Below are 19,010 nucleotides of genomic sequence, written 5' to 3'. Positions count from 1 at the left end.
GCTCTGAAGCCTTTAAAAAGGCTTCTTCGCTGGTCGGGGAGGGCGCAAATGGTGCCCGCCGAGTTACCAGGTCCACAGGCTTCTGCGCTTGTGGTTTCTGAGGGTCCCCGCGTCGCCGCCGCGGCAGGACCCGTCTTCCACAAAGCCGATTCCCTCCGGAGCTCGGAAGGAATACGCCATTTGCCGATTGCGCTAACCCGGAAGTCCTCTATACCCAGAACAAACTTAGTTGGTCTCTCGGGTGCTACTGGACCATTTTATATTTTTTTTAAATTTATTTTGACTGCATCAGACCAACACAGATACCTACCTGAATCTAGTATGTTGCTAAGGTTTTAACATTGGAAAATCCCATTGTATACTAAGTTAGAAAGAGCTCTCTCTAAGCATCTAGCTGAGTCAATAATTAACTGTTCATATTCTCTGCTAGCCTTCACGGGGGAGTTTAACCTTAGATGATGCAGTTAATGTATTCAATTGCAAATTCACCATTTTGGAGGGAGCTGGCTTGTTTTTTTTGTTCCCAAACGCAGTGAGAGGAGGATGTGATAAGATGTACCTCCAGGAGCTGCACAGAGACACAGTGTGGATTTTTGCTCTGGTCATAATTTAAGAAGAGCCTATCCTTGATGCAAATGCATTATACAACTTTCTGGAAGTATTGCTGATTGTTTTGTACCTGTTTAAAGCTTTGAATTATATTTATGGATCTGGACATATTTTTTTCCCAAAAGGAGTCAGTTTTTATGCATCCAATTGCTTCATTCTGCGTAATATTAATAATGGCAATATAGCTGCCACCAAAATCACACCAGAGGCTGCCACCCTCTCCAAACGTTTGGCCCCTCACCTGACTTGTAGAAATGGAAGTAGAAGCTCCTGCTGTCCACGGCCACCGAAACCGGCCCAATCGTTGCCACAGCCTGCTCCAGGGCCACCTCGCTCCCCACTGGGACCACACAACGGATGTGCAGTTGGCCGTGCGGTCCTGCGAGTTGTAACTGCACACGGATCCATCCTGCAGAGAAGCGACAATCACCTGGAGGCGGTTGCAGAGCAGGGCGAGTGAGGAAAGTGGCTTGGGCAGAGTCCCCAGGGCTGCATTTGCAGCTCCAAAGAGCCAGGGCTCAGTGTGCCTGGCTGTTAATCAGAAGGCTGGTGGTTCAAGCCAACCCACATAGGGCTGTGGCAGGATTCTTGCATTGCAGGGGATGGACTAGTGGACCCTCCCAACTCTACAATTCTATGAATGACAGAAACTCGGTTTGGAAACTGAACTCCACAAAAAAGGGAAAACATTTCAATCTGCCCTCCTCAGAGGAAGGGCTGTAGTGCAGACTTTGCAAGGTTATGAATGATTGACGAGAAGCGGACTTTACTGAGCAGTTTGCTGCTTCCAAACTAGGTGTAGAATTTGGTGTGGGCTTATGCATTTCCTTCCTGCACTAGTCCCAGTGGTGTAACCTGTTTTGACAGCGCCCAGCGCAAAGCAAAGATTGCACCCCCTAATCTCCTTGTGGGTGTCATGCAGGGGGCAACAGGTGGACTTCTCTGCACCCCTGAGGGGACCACTCCTCACAAGGTCGCCTGCCGGTCACCACACTCGCCCTTTCAGCTCAGTGAACTCCCAGTGGGAGCAGCGGTGGTGCTCCTTGGCAGGCTTGGCAGCACCCCTTTAAAGCCCTAAACAGCCTCAGTCCAGTATACCTGAAGGAGCATCTCCACCCCCATCTTTCTACCCGGACACTGAGGTCCAGCGCCGAGGGCCTTCTGGCAGTTCCCTCCCTGCGAGGAGCCAAGTTACAGGGAACCAGGCAGAGGGCCTTCTCGGTAGTGGCACCCTCCCTGTGGAACGCCCTCCCACCAGATGTCAAAGAGAACAACTACCAGACTTTTAGAAGACATCTGAAGGCAGCCCTGTTTAGGGAAGCTTTTAATGTTTAACAGACCACTGTATTTTAATACTATGTTGGAAGCTGCCCAGAGTGGCTGGGGAAACCCAGTCAGATGGGCAGGGTATAAATAATAAATTATTATTATTATTATTATTATTATTATTATTATTATTATTATTATTATTATTATCCCAGCAGCACTGGAGCTGCAGCTACAGCAGGCCGAGGAGGAGGGTGGCGGAGAGCAGCTGAGGCTCGTGGCATAGTCCTTCCCCAGGGGCCACTCCTTGGATGTGCAGCACGAGGGCAGGTGCCAGCCGTCCAGAGAGGAGCACACTGAAGGCGCCTGCCTGATGTCAATCAGCAGGGAGTTCCAAAGTGCTGCCACACTAAAAGATTTATTTCTTGTTAGATGGAACAGAGGTCTAGCAAAAGGCTCCCTTCTCTCCCTAATTTACTAATTGTGTTTTCCACCTTCTGTGAAGGGCATGTTAAGTATTATTATTATTATTATTATTAGTTTAATTAACACTGAAATAGAAAATAACTCTGTATATGCTTGTATGTGTGCTGCTGAAAATTGGAAAATCCCATTGGGCTATAATAAAGCAAAGCAGATCCTTCTGAGCATCATGAATGGGTCTGCGCATGGTGTATGCTCAGAAGTGGAGGGAAGATACCAACAAAGAAGGAATGGCAGACAAAGTTAATAGAATATATAGAAATGGCAAGATTGACAAATAGAATAAGGGTCAGGATAAAAAAAAAGTATTTGAAGATGGTTGGAAATGTTTTATAGATTATTTGGAAACATATTGAAAGCATGTCAAAAAGTTAACAGTAAAAGCAGTAAGAAATATTGAGATAGAAAGTTGAGAAAAAATAAGATATGGGGGAAACTAGAATATGTAGTGGAAAATAAAGTTTCGTGTGTAAAAATGGAAATGATAAACAAAAATAGAAAAAATAAAATAAATGGGTTGATAATCAATTTAGGATGTTCTCTGCTCTCTCATATTGTGTTTAACTTTAGATCATGTGAGAGGGTTATTCAATTGCAAACCGCCATTTTGAAGGGAGTTGCCTTTGAGTGTTTCTCTGGAAGCCACAGAGAACAAAGGCTGTGATAATGAGGTCTCTCCTGGAGAGAAAACAGCTGCGGACTAATGGAAGCTGTGGGGAGAGACAGACCTCTGATTTTTGGTCGAAACAAAGAACTCACAGAACTTTCTTCAAAACAGAACATCAAACAATCAGTGTTACATCCAGATAGTTGTATAATATCATGTGCACATCCAGCATAGGTTCAGCTTCTTATAAAAACGAAATTTGGAGTAATTGAAGAAAGTTCTGTGAGGAAAGCTTTTGAGTCTGGACAATATATGGGTCTGGACAATTATTTTTCCAAGAGGAGTCAGTTTTTATTCATCCTATTGCTTCAAGCTGCAAAATATTAATATATGCAATAGGGCAGACTATAAATTAGAATTGAGAATAAATTAGAAGTAATGTGAAGGTGGCAAAGGTCTGTGCTTGACCACACAATTGTGCACATGTGTGTGGCCCAGATCAGCGAGGCATGTGCACTGATTCCTCCTTCTATCTTACTTTCTCCAAGTAGGGGTAGCTGGTCTCTGAGTTTATGCCTCCGTTTTCCTGCATGTACTCGGAGGCCCGGGTGATGTACCCTCCATGGCACCCCTGGTTGCCCAGCTTCCAGGAATAGTTAATGAGGTTCTGTTCACTTAGCGGGATCAGCTTCCCTGTCCTGTTGAAGCGCAGCCCTTCAAGTGCTCCGGTGGCACTGAATGCCCAGCAGGACCCACAGTGGCCCTGTGGGGACAGCAAGAGGTGGAGAGGCAGAAGTAAATCAAACATTCATGGTGTGGGGGTAGACCCCACCTGGGTCCCATTCTAGGAGCCACAATTTAAGAAGGATATTGACCAGCTGGAACATGTGCAGAGGAGGGTTTGGAAACCAGGCCTTATGAAGAAAGGTTGAAGGAGCTGGGTATGTTTAGCCTAGAGAAGAGGAGACTGAGAGGAGATATGAGAACCATCATCCAACATCTGAAGGGTTCCCACGTGGAAGAGGGAACAAGCTTGTTTTCTCCTGCTCTGGAGGGAAGGACCCAAACCAATGGCTTCAAGTTACAAAAAAGGAGATTCCAACCAAAGACCAGGAAGAACTTTCTGACAGAAAGAGCTGTTCGAGAGTGGAAAATGGACTGCCTAGGAAGGTGGTGGCCTCTCCTTCCTTGGAGGTTTCTAAGCAGAGGTTGGATGGCCACCCACCAGCTTTAGCTAAGATTGCATTGCAGGGGGTTGGACCCTCAGGGTCCCTTCCAATTCTACAATTCTATGATAAAGCAAAAAGTTTTTCTCCCTCTCCCATAACACTAGAACTGGTGGACATACAATGAAGGCAGATGTTGGAAGATTCAGGATGGAGGGAGCAAAGCCCTTCTTCACAAGGGCATTGTAAATGGCGGAACTCCCTCCCAAGGGAGGCAGTGAGGGCCACCAACTTGGATGGCTTTAAAAGAGGGTTGGTCAGATATGTGAAGGAGGAGGTCAGGATGGCCATGCTCTTGTATTTGGGTCCTGCTTGCAGGTTTCCTCTTGGGGCATTAGGTTGAGTCCTGTGAGAACAGGATGCTGGGCTAGATGGACCTCCTTTTGTCTGATCCAGTAGTGTTCTTCATGTGCAGAACCTCAATGGCCAGGGGCAGTCCACCTCTGAAAGCCAGTTGCTGTTGGGATACTGCCAGGGAGACAAAGGCCATCATGCCTCCACATCGTCTCAGGACGATCCATCAATCTCCCGTAGATACAGTATCAGCCAGTTAGCGACACGAGCCTTGGAAATAGCTGTCCACATCCCAGGACTCATGCACGCCCTTTTTGCAGAGTTCGCACAACGAAAGATGCACTCAGGAGAGCAGCATATTTACAGCTTTATTCAGCGATGGTCAGAACAAAGGAAAAAACATGACTGCCTGCCTGCGTGTCTAGGCAAAGAGAGAAACAAAAGCTATACACAAAAACAGAAACTTCGTGTGAGCCGGAAGTATGCTGTCAGGGGTTCAGAGACAGAGGCACAGGTGAGGGAGGAGACGGAGAGCGACGAGGAAGAATCCCAGGACAGTGAGGAAGAGGATGACAATGACTCGAGATCTTCCATGAGTCTCTCAAGTGAATCGGAGGATTCTCAGGAGGGGGCGCCCCTAGTCAGGACAAGGGGGGTCACAGGGGGGACCTGCCAGGAGCAGGGAAGCAGCAGGGAAACCCCGAGCGGGAGTGGGAGATCGGGGCCGGCTTCCCAGCAGGAACGAAGGGAAGAGAGGGGGGTTCCCAGTGTGACACACGGAGCGGAGCAGGAAAGAGACAGGGGAAGGAGATCTGGGGAGAACGTCCTGCCGGAAGAGGCGGAGAGTAGTACAGGGAGTAGTGTAAGTGTCAAAAGGAAGGTCAGGGGTAGCGAGCGCGCGCCAAGTTCAAATGTGGAGGCGCGCGGAAATGGAGAAAGCCCGGAGGAGGAGCCTGGCCCCAAAGCACGAAGGAGGGGGGAACAGGCATCTCAGGAATCCGCTTCAGGAGAGAGCAGGAGGGAAGGGACCCAGGGGGGCAGAAAGACCCTGCGGAAAAGGAAAGACAGGAAGCGGTGGTCTAGCACAAGCCTCTTAAGTTGGTGCAGGGGCGGGACTGATTCAGAGGGGACTTCAAATGTCTGACGTTACAGACTAGGGGCTGCGCGCCTCGGTTGTGGAACCAATAATGAACTGCAATAAACATCCTTGTATATAAGAAGAGCTCGGCGTTGGTCTTTTGTGAGCTGAGACCTGAGGCAGCCTCTGACATATGCAGACTTTGTGACTCACAACAACCTGCTCCTTTTTTAAGGTGGAACAGAAATATCCTAACATCCTCCCCCTTTCCGTGTAACCTGTAGTACCTGTGGTTCAACCCAATTGCAACCTCTGTACATAAACCTTAAGTTGTTCTCTGTTAACAACCTTAGGCAACAGATCAGCAGGAATTTCATTTCCTGGCATGTAGGACACCTGAATGAGTCCTTTCTGAATACACTCTCTTGCACGATGTAACTTAATCTGCAAGTACTTGGTTCTTTACTTGCAACTCTCTGAGTTCAGCAAAGCCAAACAGGATCTATTGTCTTGATACACTTGTATAGGACATTTCACAGAAACTCTGATGTCCTGAAACAGTTGCATCAACCATTCACAATCCATGAGTGAAAATGACAGGGCATTGAGTTCTGCTTCACAGGAACTTAGGCTTACTGTTGTCTGCTTCTTGCATAGCCAGTCAAACAGACAGTGGTTGTACATGTAGCATACTCCAGAAGTGCTTGTACCATCCATGGTGTCACTTCCAAAACTAGCATCTGCAAATATTTCAAGACCTCCAGTCTTCTGACTGGTGAACCTCAGCCTGTAGTGCAAAGTCTCTTTCAAATAGCGGGCTATGCGCTTCAGAGCTTTCCAATCCTGAACAGTAGGATTGTTAGCATGTCTGCTAAGCAGGTTAGTGCTTACAGCTATGTCAGGTCTTGAACATCTAGCAATGAAATTCAGCTTGCCTAGAATGCATCTGTACAGCGTAGTGTCAGAAAATGCTTCAGCAGTACTATCTACCTGGTAACCTGTCACCATCGGTGTGTCTGCTGGGTTTGCATCAACCAAATTCAACCTGGTTAATACATCAGCAATTTTCTGTGTTTGGTGTACCAGAAAATTACCTGCTTGGTCCCTCTCCACCTGCAGAGAAAGATAGTTGGATACCTCACCAAGATCCTTCATATCAAAGTGCTCCTTCAGCTGAGAGAGGGTGCTTTGGTACAAAGCCTGATTCTTCCAAAACAGAAGCAAATCAACAACAAAACATAAACAATACAGTTTTTTTTGCCCCTCCTCCTTGTCAAACACACATGGATCAGCTTTGCCTTGGTGAAAACCAAGAGAAAACAATGTCTCAGTGAGTTTTGTGTTCCAACACCTGGTGCTCTGCTTGAGACCATATAAGGACTTCTGAAGTTTACAGACCATTCCCTTCTGTATCTGCATCCCGTCAGGTGGAAGCATATACAGCTCCTCCCCCAAAACCCCGTACAAAAAAGCTGTATTAACGTCGTGATGGGAAACGTGCAGTTTCTCCTCTGCAGCAATCTTGAGCATTAGCCGAATGCTCTCATACTTGACGGTGGGTGAGTAGGACTCATGGTAATCCTGTCCTGGTACCTGTGAAAAACCTCTGGCAACCAATCTGGCTTTGTGCCTGACAACCTTGCCATTCTGGTCTGTCTTGGCCTTGAAGACCCATTTGCTGCCATCCAGTCTCATTCCTGGGACTACCGGGACTAGCTCCCAGGTTTGGTTCCTATCCAAGGAATCAACTTCAGCCTTCATGGCATTAAGCCAAGGCTCAGCATCTTTAGAGGTTAACTCCTGAACCTCTTTGAAGCTTGAAGGTTCCCACACCTTCTCTGAGCTACTAAGAACAGCAGTTGCTGTCTTAGCAAACTCATCAGCAAATCTCTTTGGAGGTTTGCCTTTTGTGGCCCTTTCAGATCTGCATACTAGACGCAAGTCTTCTGCACTCATCTCCTCCTTCTTAGGAGAAAAGTGACCAATGGTGAACAGTGGTTCTTCCAGTTCATTGTCAGACGCATCAGATGGTCTGACTGAGGCCTTTGCGCTCTTGTAGTCTGCTGTGTCATCACTTTTGCTGACACCAGCAGCAGTGCCGCCCACTGAGCTGGAATCCGAACTCTGATCATCATCATCAGCTTCCTCTTCTTCCTCAACATCATCTGCTTTTTTCACATCATCTTCATCCTCCTCTGAGTGACTCTGGAAAATCCCCACATTTTGCCCCCACTTAGGATTGTACTCAACACTCTTTGTGAACCTAATGGACTTAGAGTCAGTCATCCATACCCTGTATGCACCTTTTTCGTACCCCATGAACAAACCATGTGCCCCACGCTTCCCAAGCTTGCTGCTCTGTGGGGTGTGGACCCACATGTCAGAACCAAAGATTCTCATGTGCTTGACGTAAGGTTTTTTACCAAACATCTTCTCATAGGGAGTACAACCAATAGTTGATGACAGTCTCCTGTTATAGGAATAAACAAATGTGTTCACAGACTCCCCCAAAAACTTCTCTGGGAGATTGGCATCATGCAACAAGGTTTTTAGGCCTTGCAGCAAAGTTTCGTTTGCTCGCTCAACAAGTCCATTCATCCATGGAGATCTAGGCGTTGAGAGGTCATGCTAGATTCCCTTCTCAGTCAGGAAAGCTTCAAACTGCTGAGAAATGAATTCACCGCCTCGATCAGTAAACATACAGCCGATACGTTTACTGTGAGCATTCTCCAACCATGCACAGAACGCCTTGAACCTAGGAAACGCTTCCGACTTCTGCTGGAGCATAAACACATGAATGTACCTGGAAAAAGAATCAATTAGAACCATGAAGTACCTTGCTCTACCCAAAGAGGGCGCAAGTGGACCAACCAGGTCTGCGTGGACAAGCTGGTAGGGTTTGGAAGCCTGTCTGCTAGACTCCTTGCCTTTTGGAGCAACCTTCACCTTGTTCTCTGCACAAGATACACATTTCATGTGAAACTTACAGGGCTTGATGTTCAAACCCTGAACCAACCCAGGCATCTTGGCCAGTGCCTGCCAAGACATGTGACCAAATCTTCGGTGTGCCTCGTGAATACATCCTGCATGAAGAACTTTGTTAGTTTATGCAACACAACAAGATCCAACATTAGACACAGCAACACCATTGTCATCATAAGTTATACAGAACAAGCCATCTATAAACTTTGCATGCAAAATGTCCTCTTTGCCTTTCTTGATGACACAGACGCTCTTCTTGAAGGAAATCTCAAAGCCACGCCCAGTCAGCTGTGGGACACTGAGCAAATTGTCTGCAGACTCTGGAACATAAAGTACGTCTTTGATGGTTGTACGCAGACTTGCCAGTTTCACAGTCCTGACTCCTGCGATTTGCAACGTCTTTCCATCAGCCTGGTGGATCTCTTCATCTTGAGGCGTGAAGGAGATAAACAGATGTTTATCCTTCGATAAATGCCTTGTCGCTCCAGAATCGACAACAAACTTTCCTTTGGCTTTTGGAGAAGCAGTGCCAGCAAACAGAACCTTGTTTTCCACTGGCTTGGGCTGCTGCTGCTTGCCCCCTGCTCCTGGCCATCAAACTTGCTTTTGGCCTTTGGCCGTGAGTCTTATTTCCTTCAAAGACTCCTTATCTTGGCAACTCATAAATCATGAGGCCTCTGGCTCGTCTCCCAGGCTAATTAGCCTGCCGGACTTCAAAGACTCTGCTGCAGCAACAGAAAAGCCTCGCTTTTCCCCACATACCTTTTGCAGTCTTTTGCAGTCTTACTCTCCTTTAAGTGCCGTGAATCTGGGCCCATAACCTGTTGTTGGGATACTGCCAGGGAGACAAAGGCCATCATGCCTCCACATCGTCTCAGGACGATCCATCAATCTCCCATAGATACAGTATCAGTCAATTAGAGACACGAGCCTCGGAAATAGCTGTCCACATCCCAGGACTCATGCACGCCCTTTTTGCAGAGTTCGCACAACGAAAGATGCACTCAGGAGAGCAGCATATTTACAGCTTTATTCAGCGTTGGTCAGAACAAAGGAAAAACATGACTGCCTGCCTGCGTGTCTAGGTGCAGAGAGAAACAAAAGCTATATACAAAAACAGAAACTTCGTGTGAGCCGGAAGAATGCAGACTTTGTGATTCACAACAACCTGCTCCTTTTTTTTAAGGTGGAACGGAAATATTCTAACAGTTGCTAGGTATCACAAGTGGGCAGAGTGCTCTTGCCCTGCAGGAACCGGATGCTGGAGTAGACGAGCCATTGGCCTGCTCGGAGGTTTTACCCAAGATGGTGATGGCTTAGCAAGCAGGCTTCGGAGCTCTGCAGATAACAGGACTGTAATTAGCATTGACTGCCACCCAGGGAAGTAATTTTTCCTTTTTTACTTCTCTACTTTTAAACTTACCAACCTACTGATATTCTAACAGCACCTTCTTGTCTATGCTATGAGAAACATCTTGGGCAAGTTCTGTGAAGCATCCTGGGCAGGCCACCAGATGCTAGCTATTCACCGCCAACTCCCTTCTATACTTTGTTCCTGAAACTCCTGGCAGTCTCCACACAGAGAAGCTCTTAAATTGAACAAACTGAGTGCTTTCTATTTTTTCTCTCTTTTTTGGTTGGGGAAACCTCTCCTTGTTTACTCCCCACGGTGACGCTATGCCTGCTAGTAAACGCCACAGGGACCCAGAGGATGTAGCTCTCTCACCGGTTCCCAAACAATTTAAAATAGAGGACTTTTTTAACAAATCTGCTTTTATAGTTCCAACAAAAAACTGGTTTTCTCCTCTTGAAGATGATTGTGAGTGTGGGGAGAGTATTCAAGGTGAGAGCGTGGAACTGGATTCCGCAATGGGGCAAGTTGATCCTGTGCTGCTCAGAGAGGAAGGAATAACAAGTAGGGAGAGCACCCAATTAACTCTAATTGCAAGAACGGTTGAGCATATCTTCCAACAAATTAGAGGTATTGCCTCTCAAATAACCCAGTTATCCAAAGAGGTCCACAGTTTATCAGTTAATAACAAGCAGGCATCAACAGAACACCATAGTACCAAAGGGAATTGGCGACAACAAGAGCAGATCCCTAAGCTCAACATAGAACGCGTAGAGGCTCTTAAAACAAACTCTTCTTATTTAATCTTCCAACCAAAAAAGATCTGCATGACAATTTGTGGAAGGCCAAATCAATCTCCTAGCTGGAAAGGTGCCCAGCGTTCCAAACGACATTTATCAGACTTACTTGGCATTGGACTTACAGAGATCAACCTCGTTAGGACTGAACTCTTGAATATCACAAATCAAACCCAAAAAATTATGTTAACTTTTTCCTCTACTAGACTGCCCTCACTGATTCACAAGCTGAAATTCAGATTGTCAAGCAGAGGAGTTTTTCCAACCCGGGTATTTCGCAATTCTATTGTTGCACCCTTATGTAAGATGAGGACTGGTGCTTCAGAGGGGCCCACAAAACCAAAGCCTGGATCCCCAACAGAAGTAATGACATCACAAAAAAACTTGGCAGGTGGGGAGGAGACAGACATGCCTGAGTTGAATTCGCAGGATCATGCCCAACATCAAAATAACCAGGTGAGCCAAAAGGAACAGCCGATTCCTCTAGACAATCATCTTCAGGAATCTGAGCACTCTGTAAATCCTTTGGAAGAGGATTTTCTCAGCTCCTTTAGGAATTTCCCTCAGGAAGAGCAACAAACAGTTATCAAGAGGCTTGATCTTATGAGCCAGACATTGAAAGAGATTAAAGAACCGGAGGCAGAGACTGACAATAGACCCAATGGCCACAACAGAATGATAACTATAGAACCACCAGAGTATTGGACAAAGATGAGATATTTAGAAGAGGAGGAGTCAGGAAACACACCCAAGAAATCCCCATTGGCAAACAATTTGCAAAGAAAAGGCCCAGTGATTACAAATGTGAGTACTTTATGTACGACGACTGAAATAATCAAACATCTGGATTATTCCACTAGCATTAGCAATACTCTGTTGCCTCAAAAACTGGTAAATTCCGAGAGCACATCGGCCAACAATTGACTAAGAGTAAATCACTGTAAAAGAATTAAACTTCTCTCATGGAATGTAACAGGGTGGACGAACAAGATCCAGGACAGTGATTTCTGTTCTTATCTACAAACACATGATATCATCTTTCTTCAAGAAACCTGGGCAAAAGAGGGCACTATGGTTGAGTTACAGGGTTTTACAAGTTACACTCAACCAGCTCTTAAAACTGTAAAGTATGGAAGGCCTAGTGGGGGGCTGGCGGTGCTGGTGTCAACCTCTCTTAATGTATCAATTCAACAGTTGACCACCCCTAATTTTTTATTGTTGTCCCTTTCTGATAGTCTCCTGAGAAATACTTATTTCATCTGCGTGTACATACCTCCAGTAAAGTCTTGTGGGGAACTGAGATCATATTGGGAAAAACTTGACCAACTACTCAAAAGTATAGACTTTCTGTCACCTAACCCTCGGCTTGTCTTGGGAGGTGACTTCAATGCCCGGATCGGCCTTGTTTCCCCACAAAATACAATATTATCTGGTCTAAACTTGGAGGACGAACCTGAAATCTGTCAGAGGGCAGCAATGGACACCACCTCTAATCACGCTGGGAAATATCTTTGTGAACTTATAATTAAGCATAACCTTTTGTTATGCAATGGGCACGGTCAAGGGGATCAAGAGGGTTATTTTACTTTTATCTCCCCCAGAGGATTTACTAGCACCATAGATTATATCCTAACATCTAATAATGTGCCAGTTAACCGAGATACCTTCAGGATAATTCCCAGAGCTGAAAGTGACCACTTTCCACTTGAGTTATCTCTGACATCATTCGTTTCTCCTGCCTTTCCTAAATTATTGGATGAAACAGAATATCTGATACTTGGAAATAGAAGGTTAAAATGGAATGCACAGGTCTAAGAAAAAATGATTCAGATCCTGGATTCCCATGAATTTGATTTATTAAAGGGCGAAATGTTGTTAGAAACAGGAAACATAATCAGACTTTATGAGAACATAATCAATCGAATGCGTCCATTGATGACCACAACTAGTGTGATAAAAAACAAAAACTTTAAGAGACAGACTTGGTTTGATAAGGAATGTCAGAATAGCAAAAAATGTCTAGCTAGGGAACTTAGAAAATTGAAGTTAAAACAGGATAAGCACAATCTTGCTCTACAAGCTGAGGTAGCCCAATTACGATGCAATTATAAATTATTTCTTAAAAGCAAGAAACAAATATATTATGAACAGTGGAAAGCATTGGGAGATGCAGCACTTCAAAAGGATTCACGAAATTTTTGGCATCTGGTTGCCCAAGGCACAAATGGGCTGGGCTACTCGTTAGAAGCATCTGTCCAAGGAAAGGATTGGGTGACATATTTTACAGGAATATATGGCCCGTGTCCTGACCCACCCGCACAAGTTTACTACACTCAGTTATCAGAACTGCCAGAATGGCCAGACGTCACGCCCAATCAGATTAAGAGGCTAATCGCAAGCCAGCTAGCTAATAAAGCTCCAGGAGAAGACATGATCCCAATGGAGATCTATAAGATAAGACCTGATTTCTGGTCTCCCATTTTTGCAAAACTGTTTTCATACATTAACAGCTCAGGTCGCATACCTGAAGGGTGGAAGTTGAGTATAATTGCCCCAATATATAAAAAGGGTGATAAGAAAAACCCTGCCAATTATAGACCCATTAGTTTGTTAGATGTAGCCTCCAAACTATATGCCAGGCTCCTTCTTGGGAGACTAGAAGAATGGGCAGATACAAATAAGGTGATATCGGAAGTCCAGGCAGGTTTCCAAAGAGGGAAATCCACATTGGACCAGTGCTTTGTGATGAACTTTCTGCTATGTAAATACATCCATAATTTGAAGCAAAAAATATGACTTCCGGGGCGGTGCGAACGGCAATGGCGGTCTCCTTCCATCGGTGAAGGGGAAGCTCCGCAGAAACGGGTCGTCCGCTACGGCGAAGCGGAGACCCTTGCTGGAAAACCACAGGCATAAACAGCCTGTGGCCGTGGGACTCGGCGGGCACCATCAGCGCCCCCTGAAACGTTGAATGGACCCTGTAAGGGGATCCGGAGCGTGAAAGGGCTGGCGCGGTGCTGTGAGTCGATCGCTCTTTCTGTGGAGCGAAGCCGCAAAGCTGCTGTCGGTGAGCACTGACCCTTTTCCTGGGAACATTCGGCTAAAAAGCAACAACCCGTGAGTAGGGGAACCGATCGAATTTGGGATTAAATTTAACTGAAATTCGGCCAAAGCGGGAGACGCAACCAGGAAGTCCGTCTCCCGGTACTGCTTAAAGATCCAAAGCAAAGACTTTAAACTCTCTAATGCCTTTGAAGCTGTGCTTAAAAGGAACTAATCCGTGCATCAATTGAATTGATTTTGCCTTGATACCAGTGGATTTTATCTTTTTTTTTGTGGATGCCTTTTTACCTCTTCCTCAGTGAATTTACAAATTTATCAAGAAACCCTGGCAGTCAGGCTGCCAGACTGTTAGAACTGTCAGAGTGTGGACTCTGTTATACTGGATTGTTACATTGGACTGCTACCTGAACCGCTACATTGTTACATTGAATCTGGCACTTTTTAGAGACATTGTAAGTACCTTAAAGACTAACTCTGCTAAACACAAAAGATCTGAAGGTCTTTTGGGATTTTGAGGCTGTCTGATATTGTTACAAATGCTTAAGGGATCTGGAGCAATTTGAGAAACTTTCCATGAACAATAACTTTGTTTCTTCCCTTAAGATACATTTAAACTCCCTCTAGAGGGACTTTGGATTACAACTACTGGGGATTTGTTTTTCCTTCTTCTCTTCTTATTTGTGGACTTGTGGATTCCCATGGGAATTGCATACTGATTGACCTTGACACGTAGACAGAAGTGGGATGAGTGGAACTGGGAGAACAAGATCAGCCAAAGCTAAAACACAACAAACGACCATAATCTCACAGCTGCGTAGATCATCTGTCCCTATTCTTTCTGTGGCACAAGAGGAAGAACTTGAGCAAGCCAGGCCGGAAGGAATGGCTGCAGGAGGGGAATCTCCTTCAGTACTAGATAAAATTTTTGAAAAACTGGAAGGCCTGAGTAAGCAAGTGGCTGAACAATCATCTAAAATCGACCAAAATACAGTTAGCGCTAACAATCTGACCCAACAAGTCGCTTTAAATGCACAATCAATTGGGAAACTATTTGAAGCTACCACAGAAAATCGTAAAATAGCTGAGGAGGCCAAACAGAAAGCAGAGGCTGTGCAAGAGGAAGTAAAACCTATGCGTAAGCAGATTGGTGAACATCAGGCTTATCTGTCTATGATAGAACTAAGAAGTAAGGAAAATAATTTGAGATTGAGGTCAGTTCCAGAACTTGAAAAAGGGGATTTAATTGAATATTTGACAAGAGAATTTATAAAATTTTGGCCTTTGGAAGAAGATAAAGACTTTAAAATTGTAAGCGCATTCAGACTTGGAAAAGGAGTGAGAAAGGGCAAGTCTAGAGACTGCTTGATTTCTCTGAGAACGAAGGAAGAAAGAGACAAGATTCTGAGTGCACATTTTCAAAAGACACTTGAAATTCAGGATTTGAGAGTGGGAATTTACAAAGATATCCCGAAACACTTATTGGAACTTAGATCTTGCTACGGAGATCTGGTGAAATTGTTGAGAAGTAACACAATTGCCTTTAGGTGGGAATTCCCCCAGGGACTATCTTTTACCTTTAAAGGGAAGAAAGTGAAAATCAAAACAGCTGAAGACAAGGAAAAGTTTTTGAGTGACTACGGAGAAGACCTTCAGAAAGGGATTATAGAAGAACCAGGAGCCTCGGGATCTGGGCCATTAAGATCTATACCTACACCTTTGGGGCCTGAAGACCAGGAGAGAGAGATACCACCAATACCAAAGGGAGAATAGTTTTGTTCGGGATGTCTCTGCAGCTTTTAAGTTGGAATATTAATGGCTTTAATTCTCCGGAAAAAAGGAGGAGGATCTTCCATTTATTAAAAAAGGAACAATTAGATATTATTTGTTTGCAGGAAACACATGTGATCAGGCTCCACAGAAAAGTGCTAATTAATAAGAGATTAGGCCAAGAATTTATTTCATCTGACCGAGTGAAGAAGAGAGGAGTTGTGATATATGCAAAAGAGAGCCTGTCACCAAAATTTCTGTTTAAAGATGAGCAAGGAAGAATTTTGGCAATTGAAATTCAAACACAAGGGGGAAAATTCCTGATTTTGGGGATTTATGCACCAAATGAGGGGAAATCAGAATTTTATAAGAAGCTGCATGAGACAATGTTGGACTATATGGACTACAATAACATTATGATGGGTGATATGAATGGGGTGGTATCTACGAATATGGACAAAGCGCAAAGTCAAAGTATGACAAAAGACGGCAGACTGCCAAAATCCTTTTTTGAACTAACTGACAATATGGACTTGGTTGACATCTGGAGGACAAAGAACCCCTTGGGAAGAGAGGGGACATTCTTCTCTGAAGCCAAAATGACATGGACAAGAATCGACCAAAGACTGGCACCTAAGACTAGAAAGGTGGAAATCTGCCCAAAAACTTGCTCCGACCATAATGCAGTAAAGATGGAAATGAAACTAACTCCAACTGGTTCCTTTAGATGGAAGATGAATGACACCTTACTAAGAGATCAGGAGATTGTTAAGAAGGCCCAAAAGACCTTGAGTGATTATTTTGAAATAAATTTGAAAACTACAGTGGAAAAAAGAGTAATCTGGGACGCAAGCAAAGCGGTCATGAGGGGGTTTCTGATACAACAGAATATGATAAAGAAAAGAGCTCAGAATGAGAAAAAAGATAAGATCTTGGAAAAAATAAAAGGAGAGAAAAAATTAAGACTGAAACCAAAGTCACAGGAGATTCTGAGAGAAATTAAACTTCATCAAGCACAATATACAAAATTGATAAACCAGGAAGTGGAATGGAAAATTAAACAAATGAGACAAAGGACCTTTGATTCGGCAAACAAATGTGGAAAACTGCTAGCATGGCAGTTGAAAAAAAGACAGAAAATGAACACGGTTACTAATTTAGAGATTGAAGGGAGAAACATTCAGAACCCTGTGGAGATTAGAAAATGCTTCCAGAGATACTTTAAACAACTTTACACTCAAGGGCTGCAAAATGAGACTGAGATAGATCAATTCTTAAGAAACAATGGATTACCAGAATTATCTCAAGAAAATAAGACAACATTGAACCATAAGATAACAGAACAAGAGATCGAAGGGGCCATTCAGAACATGCAATTGGGCAAATCTCCAGGGCCGGATGGGTTAACCTCCAAATACTATAAGACTTTAAAAGACCATTTGATTCAACCACTGAAGGAGGTATGTAATGAGATTATGGAGGGGAAGAAGGCACCGGAAACGTGGAAAGAAGCTTTCATCACACTTATACCTAAATCTGAAACTGAAAAGACACAACTCAAGAACTACCGTCCCATTTCCCTTTTGAAATATACTCAGAGTCGCAAAGTGATTTCATGCTCTTTATTCAGCTCATAGTGGTGAGGAGGAATGAATGAAAGTCCCCTCAAAGTATCTGCTTATATACATTATTTACACAATGGGCTGCACATGATTGGTTAATTCTGGAATTCTACTGTAAGCCAATCAGGTTGTGGATTCACTTATATCTGGAGCATGATTGGGTGGTTCCTGCCAACCAATCATACTGCTGCATTGTTCTTGGACCAATCAGACTGCTGCATTCTGAATCCTATTGTTCTAGGACCAATCAGACTGCTGCAGTTTGGATCCTAGTCAACTCAGTACATAACACCCCTCCCCTCTAAGTTCCAGTCCTGCCCGGGAGGTTGCATTCATAGTCCTCGAGGTACGCCGGCGGCCTACGTGTGCGTTGCGGCCTGTGGTGTTCCCTGGTCCGGGGTTCAGGTTCTGGCTCGTGTTCCAAGGATGCTGGCTGTGATGGGCCTGTTTGGTTTGGCACAACCGGCTCGCTCAGTCGTGGTTCTGGTTCCGGTGTCCTTTCGGCCTCGCGGGTCCTCTCTGTATTTACTGGTTCTGCCTCTCCTGCTGGCCCCTCCTGCTCTATGGGCCTCACTGCCCCTCTGTTCCTTTGGGACTCCTCTGACCTGTGCTCCTCCTGGTTTTCTCCCGGGAATCGTCGCTGTATCTGGTCGCAGTGGCGGCGCCAGCATTGCCCCCCATCTGTTAGCACCTCGTACGACACTGGGTCAGTGACCCTGGTGACTGTGGCGGGTACCCATGCTGGGCCTGCCCCAAAATTCTTTGCGTACACTGGGTCCTGGGCCTCGAAGGTCTGGGGGTTCCTGTCTTCCCCCACCACTACCTCATCCTGAGCTCTATCGGGGTGAAGGCGGTCCAATCTGATTGCAAGGCGCCGACCCATTAGTAGTTCAGCGGGGCTCCGGCCAGTCGTTGAGCTGGGGGTGCTGTGCTGTGCTAGAAGGAATGTGGCAAGGCGGTACTCCCAGTCCCCTTGCGTCATGCGGCGAAGGGTGTCCTTGGTGGTCCGCACCATGCGTTCTGCTTGGCCATTGGTGGCAGGGTGGAACGGCGCCGAACGGATGTGGCGGATGGCGTTCTGTGCTGTGAAGGTTTGGAATTCTCCTGACGTAAATGCAGTCCCGTTGTCTGAGACGAGAGTGTCAGGGAGCCCATGGGTTGCAAACAGCCTGCGTAGTACCCGGATGGCTGCGGACGTGGAAGTGGACGGTACCAGTGCGACTTCCAGCCATTTGGTGTAGGAGTCCACCACTATGAAGAATGTTTTCCCCTGAAAGGGGCCAGCGAAATCCACATGCAGGCGTGACCATGGTGCTCGGGCGGACTCCCAGGACTGGACTGGGGCCCTTGGGGGATCTGGGCGGGATTCTTGGCAGGCCTGGCAGTGTTTGACCCAGGCCTCTATCTCTCCATCAATCCCCGGCCACCACACATAACTCCTGGCAAGGGCCTTCATTCTTACTACCCCTGGATGTGTCTCGTGTAGGGCTGTGAGGACCCTTTTGCGGAGGGGCTGGGGAACAACGACTCTGCTTCCCCATAACAGGCACCCCTTGTGGGCCGACAGTTCATGTTTGCGGGTTGTGTAGCCGGCGAATTCTGGCCCGGGGCTGCTGCTGGGCCATCCCCTCCACACCCAGTCCAGGACCCGGGAGATGACCCTATCTTTCTTGGAATGGTGTGCAACTTCTTGTGCCTGAATGGGGCGGTCGGGAAGCAGCTCCAGGCTCATAACCTCTTGTGCAGGTGCTGGGTCAGGGCCTGTTTCTGGTAGTGGTAGCCTGCTGAGGGCGTCCGCATGGCCCATTGCCTTCCCCGGTCGGTGAATCAGTGCATACTGGTAGCTGGCAAGGAAAATTGACCAC

General features: G+C 45.8%; 1 pseudogene across 1 annotated transcript in view; it reads right to left on the bottom strand.

Moving 5' to 3' along the window:
* Positions 1 to 19,010, bottom strand: part of LOC309523281 (cathepsin L2-like) — a 117,610-nt pseudogene that overhangs the window by 75,471 nt on the left and 23,129 nt on the right. Inside the window, exons 5-6 of the transcript in view lie at positions 3,504 to 3,728; positions 849 to 1,018 (exon numbers count right to left, since the gene is read on the bottom strand). The product of the transcript in view is annotated as a cathepsin L2-like (transcript). The remainder of the gene's footprint in view (positions 1 to 848; positions 1,019 to 3,503; positions 3,729 to 19,010) is intronic.

This window comes from Podarcis vaucheri (genome assembly GCF_965113315.1).
Source record: "Podarcis vaucheri genome assembly, chromosome: W".
Taxonomy (NCBI): Eukaryota; Metazoa; Chordata; class Lepidosauria; order Squamata; family Lacertidae; genus Podarcis; species Podarcis vaucheri.
This window is presented reverse-complemented; position numbering and strand designations above follow the sequence as displayed.